Below are 7,202 nucleotides of genomic sequence, written 5' to 3' on the forward strand. Positions count from 1 at the left end.
TGTGGCCATGCCGCTTCCCCACAAAGCCACACCCTAATTTTTTTGTGCACACTGTCCCTGTTTTTACTATGTGTGTGTGTGTGTGTGTGTGTGTGTGGGTGTGTGTTTGTGTGGTGAGGGCACAAAAATGTCTAGTTATGGCACTGCTGCTGCTGGGCACTACTACTACCGGCATTATACACCCTTGGTGTCTCAGTCTGCACCCAGTATCACACGCTGCATCCATCAAAGCTGCCATTCCTGGCCGCCACTGCGCCACCCGCCATTCCCTGCCGCCACTTGCCACTCCAGCTGACGGCCGTCATTCCCGCCCCTTTTTTGCGCACGCACAATTTATTTCTTTACAAATTATGTAATTTGGAACTGGGACCTCCCATTACCAACTTTCTAGTTTCACCTATGAGATACATACTTAAGGCAAACGGCAGGTGCTAAACGTCTGAGACATCACCTCCACACGTTCACCTGAGGTTCCAAAAAGTTGGTATTGGAGTCTGGGTGGTGGTGGGAGGCTGGGAGCAGTGAGCTGAAGTTTTTCCTGAAAATGTTCAAGTGAATGTAAGAAGTGTTTTGTTATTTTCAGCTCCATAAGGCAAAACGTAACAAAGCCATTGAAAAGTGCTAATTATTCCAACAGACGTATAATAGATAAATCGGTTCCCTTATGACAAATTAAACTCTTGGTGCACTTCGATGTCTGACAGAAATGTAATGATTTTCAATAGACTGTAACTGATTAGCCAGATGAATGTATGACGGTTCCATGAGCCAGCCAATGAGAAACCTTAGTCTAGTTCATGTAACACATGGTGAAAGACTGACACCTCTACAGGGTGCGTTAAATGGAGAGTATGGCTAATGTACATTGTATTGTTCATCTTCATTGATTTTTAGGAGGTGTTGGTTGCGACCATCTAAAGTAGCAAAGGTTGGAAATTCTTACAGAGAAACGTTATCAGCAACCAGTGGTAGCTCTTACTCTTTTGGAGGAAGGGGGCTGCCGCAATGCAGTCCCCCAGTCCTCCCCGCCACTGCCGCGCTCCCCCCACCTTCCAGTCCCGACCGCAGGTCCCCTGCACTATAACTTTGCACATACTGAACATGCACTAGCCCAGGCCTCCCCCGGAGGCTTAATCAGGTTCCCGGGTCCGGCGCATGCTCAGTATTGTCTGCAGTACTGCGCTTGCGCAGAAACCATTTTGGGGGCTGCCCCGCATTTGCGCACAGAGAGGCATCCCAGAGGGAAGGAACACCTCCCAATGGGACTGCCTTGTGTGACTGGCAGGTTGGACTTCCAATAAGAAGTCACTGCCAGTCACAGTGAAGCCAGTCCACTCTCACAGACTGCATCTAGCTTCACTTAGGCAGAGACAGTGGAGGATTTTACCTGGGGGGCTGCACCCCTGCAGCCCATAGGTAAAAACCGCCACTCTCAGTAATGTATTTATATATAATCGACACCTTACTTTTTGTATGAAATAACCAGCTCCCAGCCAATCAGATCTCAAGTTCAAATCCCCAAACATACTTTACAGTACTTTATCATTTCCACAGTGTATTTCCTCTTCTCCCAGCAATGACACAGTGCGCTGAGCAACCACTTGTAGACATGTGCTATAATTGTATTAAACAAACATACGCATAGGCTTGTTGCCAAATTACATATTAAGCTCCAAGTGTTTAACAGTGTCAGTCTGTGACATTTCACACGTTACACAATACTCCCTATCTTTTAAGCTTTTCTTGTAACGTCATTTTTTTCTTTATCTCTTGGAGAGAGATAAAGTGACAATAGATTTTTAGAATTGATGCACTAAAGCAACTATACTATTAACAATTTCATCGGAGCTCATGGAGGAATAGGACATACACACTGAACAATATCGTTAATGATAAAGTGGATTAATCAACTGCCCCGGGGGTCGGGTGGAGGGCAGTTGGGAGCCGTGGGAGCATAACGATATAGTGAGTACACACTAATAGACAATATGCACATTATATCATTAACTATGTCATCGTGCATATCATTTAATAAAAATATTATAGTATGTGGGGAGTGAAAAGTAGAAGAGAGATCAAGAGATAAAGTATCCACTCCTAATGGCCTTGTTACAGGCTGTGTTTGAAAAATAACAGTTAGGAGCCGAATGGCTGGCTATTTATCACTCTCCGCTTTCAAACTCTCCAATTGTTAATACATCTGCCCCCGAAAGTGCCAACCAACCAATCGACTCTTAACTGTCATTATACAGAATGTACTTAGCCTTAGAGAGGGATAAAGTGGGCGGAGATAAATGACCAACGAGCAAACTCCAAACTGTCACTATTACAGACGGTGTTTGTAAAATGACCGTTAGGAGCTGGCAGTACTTTATCTCTGTCAACTCGATCTGTCATTTTTACAGCTAACAATTCCCATAAAGTAACACAGCGGGGCAGATTTATTAAGCCTGGTGAAGTGCTAAAGTGGCCGGATATAATCAGTTGATTGGCTCACAACTGTCATTTTTCAAACCTAATCTGTAACTGGACAGTTAGGAGCTGCATTATCACTTTCAACTTTATCACTCTTTCAGGCTTAAAAAAATATCCCCCCATTTCTCATACTTGCACTTAATGTATCTCTCCGCTGAGAATAAAGCAGCCTTCAGTAACGTCACCACGATATCCCCCCTTACGTCTGTACATTGTCTGTGTGTCCTGTACGGTGTAGCCTGTAAGCTCAGTCAGTCAGTGCTCTGGGTGCTTTGTACAGCAACACAAAGTCTGATACATTAAAAAGAAGCCGTTGTCACTTACCTTTAATTCAACCCTGAGGGTCAGATGGGTGAGTAGGAGTAGGTTCCCCTTCAGCCGGTGTTCCCAGCCACAGGACCCCAACTACTGTATGAACAGGGTACTGAGACAGCTGGGGAAAGAGCAGGGAGAACTCCCAGCTCATCTCCAGTACAGGATCCATTCTCTATGCCCAGCCCCTGTAACACTTTCCTGCCTGGGTTCAGCTAAGTACTCTGTGCTCATGCAGAATAATTCTCAATTAGATGACTTTGGCTGATCAAGTCCTGTAGTTCCATCTAATGTGTTTTCCACAAGTTCCTTACTTTTATCTGACAATTCAATTTACATATAATGAGTCTGCAATGAACCAAATCATTCTTACATCATGTTATGTGTTATGTACTCAGCAAGAAGTGTCACATAGATAAATGCTACACAGGTTCTCCTGATCCTGCACAGCTACTTGTAGCATTATTTATCCACCACGTCCCTGCAATGTCAGCTACTGTACGTGCCCGGCGCTGGGTCTGACACTGTCTGCAAAGCCTGTTTGTGACAGATTAATGCATCCCTAATGCATAGGAACCAGGACGGTTGCCTGGAACTGGTGCACATACAGGACTATGCACAGAGACAGGTGTGTGTATGTGTGTGTGTATGTGTGTGTATGTGTGTGTGTGTGTGTGTGTGAGTGAGTAGGTTGAGTTTTCCTTATCTAAAATAGTCCGGACCATAAGCATTTTGGATAACGGATTATTCCGGGTATGGGTAAAAACCAGACCGGACAGAACCCCGGAACGCTGGACTAGACAGGCTCCGTTCATCAATTTCTGTCATTCTGGAGTTTGTAGTGTCCGGTCTGGGGGGTTGTGCATTGCCTGGGGTGTCCTGTCCGGTGCGGCTGCTGTGACATCTGTCACCAGGGTGAGGTGAAGGGAGAGAAAACAGCCTCCCTGCATGGTCCCCTGGACAAGACACTCTCCGGATGGGACAAGGATAAGTAAAAATGGGACCCTTAAAGACCCCGGAACACCAGACCGGACATCAAACTCTGCATTCCAGAGCTTGTAGTGTCCGGATGGCGTTCCGGGGTTTTGTCTGGGTCTGGTAATTTTTTAAACCCAGCCTGTGACATGGCAATAAGAAGGTGATTCGCTGGCAGTTTATCACGGAATCACTGGTTTCCTCCACTCCGCCCCACCTCCGTCTACCACTGCCACTGGGGTCCCGTCATGTCTGCCAGGAATTAAATGTCCCTTCTACAATGGCCTCTGTCTCCCCTAGCATCCATAATATTTGTCTTCTATGAGGCGGTGGCCATTTTGCGAAAGACATTCTCATTAGATCAGACCGTATCGCTGCTCTGTGAAATTGCAGAGCCCTGTGATCAGATTGTCTCCGCCCTTTCAGAATGAAATCCCGCCCTTTGCAAGCTTGTGAATGGCTTGCAAAAATCTCACCAATGTGTTTAGTTTCAAATCCATTTGCAACAAACTCACCATCTAATGATTTTCCTAATTTTCCCAATGTGTGCAGTCTGTGTGCAACCCAGAACCTTCTCTTGCTGTGCGATAGAAACAGGCTGATCGGGGCTGGGGCTGACGTCACACACCCTCACTGAAAACGCTTGGGCACCCCTGCCTTTTCCCCGACACACCCAGATATCAAGCGGTTGCTTCCCATAAACACCGGCTTCCTGTCAGTCAAACTGTGGCCAGCTTGCAATTAAAAATATCTCTGATATTTGTCATTGTTTGTCTATGCGCATGTATACTGTGATCTATCAGTCGATAATCGGTCCTCATGAGAATTCGCACAATGAGGATCAGGTCTGAATAACCCCTACTGTTCCATTCTTAATTAACATGCATGGTGTCACTGCCACACGCGATCACAGGAGAGCGCATATCGAGCATATACACTAAGCAATATGCTATCTGACTGGGCGGCATATCGCCCAGTGTGTAGGCCTCAAGCAATCATATGACACTATCACAAAAGCAAAAACTGCTCTAAACATTGTGGCTGAAAAGAGATCCACTATTATATATAACAAGTTTCACTAATCTGTCATTTGACCTTATCACATCACTCTCTTCCCAAACTCTCTTCGTCATTCTGTTTATTTTTAGTGATGAGATAATCGTCAATAATTTAATCTGTCTACAAACAAGCAATGAGATATTTTGTTGCACTGTTCCAAAATGAGATATCCTGTAATAATATAAGTAATGTTGTGGCATCTATGATGCATGTTTATAATTTGGCTTATTATTAACAGTTGTTACCAGTTTCTTATATAGCGCACACATATTCCGCAGCGCTGTACAGAGAGTATTTGAACATTGACATTAGTCCCTGCCCCAGTGGAGTTTACAATCTATATTCCCTACCACATGTACACGCACACACAGACATTCTAGGGTTCATTTTGTTGGGAGCCAATTCACCTAGCAGTATCATTTTGGATTGTGGGAGGAAACCAGAGTACCCGGAGGAAACCCACGCAAGCACGGGGAGAATATACAAACTCGGCACAGTAAGGGCCATGGTGGGAATCGAATCCATGACCTCAGCACTGTGAGGCAATAATGCTAACATTACACCGTCCATGCTTATCAACATGAACATCACAGATGACTATTCTATGTACAGTAGCAAATAGCAAATCAAAAAGCAAAATAAACCCCACACATTAGGAGAATGTAAAAGAATAGAGTAGAAAAGAAGATTAATATTTGGAAAAAAGGGATTGTAGATCCTGAGAGGAGTGAAGGCTGCAATGGAATGTGTAGACAAGGTTATGGGACTAAACTGCACCAACTTTACATTTTAAGCCACCTTGCCAAAACACTCCCCCCCCCCCCCTCCCGCAATACATTCATTAAAATTTCAACTACATGCCCAATGCCAGGGGTTTCATCCTCATTGCCATGCGTTTCATGCTTGTAGTCAAGAGTTTCATACTCAGGGGTTCATATTCATTGCTAAGGTAGCTAATTACCCCCACCGATCACCGCGCTGGGGTAAGCTGCTGGGCTGCCCCCATCCCACATGGACCCTCCCAGCCCCTGTCCATGAGGTGAATGGATGCTGCACACAGGCATCCATTCACCTCCTCAGAAAGGAAGAATATCAATATCTCCTCCACTGGCGCCGAACAATACGTCCCTATGAGTCAAGGGGCGATCCTCTTCTCCAAATCTGGGGAAGGCTGTTTCAAAAAATACTGTACGCCCCTTATGGGGTGAGGGGGTTCCTCTTCTCCGAATATAGAAAGCTCAAAACAGGTCCCAAGGGTAGCTGTCACACTAGTGGAAGTAGTTGTGAGACCCTGCGTCCCTTAAAGCCTCAGTAGGTGATCGTGATGACCCAAAATGAGAAATGATTGGGGGTATAGTGTAAAACCATTTATTAAACATATAAACATAAACAGATAAAAAGGCAAGTGGAGCCACTTGGCATAATACCGTGTATGTTTTCAAAGATATTATCAAAGTTCTCAAACAGACTTGAAGCTGACCTGGATTGATCCCGGGAAAACCAAAAGTCCACGCTCCCTCCAGGTACCGGTATAAAGTGCCAAAGGCCCAGAAGTCCTCTAAGAAATAGTCCAAAACACTCCAAACGCGTTTTCGATTGCTGCCTGCAATCTTTATCAAGGAGATAGTGTATGGACCAATCACTACACCTTCAATACCCCTCCCATCCAATAGAAAAGAACAGCTTGTAAAAATGGAGACACTGTAGTCCAATCGCCGTCCGGTCTGTGACTTCCGGTTTCGACCGATGACGATTTCCGGTGGTGTGGAACGCAGCGTGCGTTCCATGTACTATCAGCTTCCTGGCCGGATGTGACGTTTGTGATGCTGCATGCATACTGTGTGCTTTTGGTCTCATGCCGGATCTGGACTTGGTAGTTTCCGGCGGAATGGAACGCAAATGAAGTTGTTTGCGTTCCATATATTTTCTGTTTCCTTGTGTAATACCCGCTGTTTCTGTACCATGTCTTTATGGACCATTCCGCCATATTTCCGGCATAATGTGTCAGGAATGGAATGGAATGTCCCCGTTGTTTTATATGAGACTACGGTTAAAGAACACCTCCTCCCTAACTCCGCTGCTGTCTGCAGAATACAGCAGACATCAGCGGAGGCTGTGTGTGTGTCCCCATCCAACCTGCGGATGCTGCGGTCCGGAGGTTGGACGTCCCCCATTGATATAAACCGGAGCCAGGTCAGATGACCCGGCGTACCTGTTTCCACTGCCCTCTACCCAGGTCCTAGCCATGTTCAACCCAGGTCAGGACCTGGGTAGAAGTCCTGTGTACAGGGACACGGGGTGACCCATTTACACCACCACTGACCCGGCTCTGACCCGCCGCTGACCCGGGTTTTTGCGGTGGTGTAAAAGTAGTATTATTG

General features: G+C 45.7%; 1 protein-coding gene across 2 annotated transcripts in view; it reads right to left on the minus strand.

The window, feature by feature from the left end:
- LOC146042233 (chemerin-like receptor 1) overlaps positions 1-2,947 on the minus strand; it is a 64,215-nt gene extending 61,268 nt beyond the window's left edge. For both annotated transcript variants that reach the window (XM_083162156.1, XM_083162155.1), the window contains exon 1: positions 2,800-2,947. The gene's annotated coding sequence lies outside the window, so the exon portion shown is untranslated. The remainder of the gene's footprint in view (positions 1-2,799) is intronic.
- Between the last annotated feature and the right edge of the window lie 4,255 nt (positions 2,948-7,202).

Source organism: Crinia signifera, chromosome 19, assembly GCF_055691185.1.
Source record: "Crinia signifera chromosome 19, ASM5569118v1, whole genome shotgun sequence".
Classification (NCBI taxonomy): domain Eukaryota; kingdom Metazoa; phylum Chordata; class Amphibia; order Anura; family Myobatrachidae; genus Crinia; species Crinia signifera.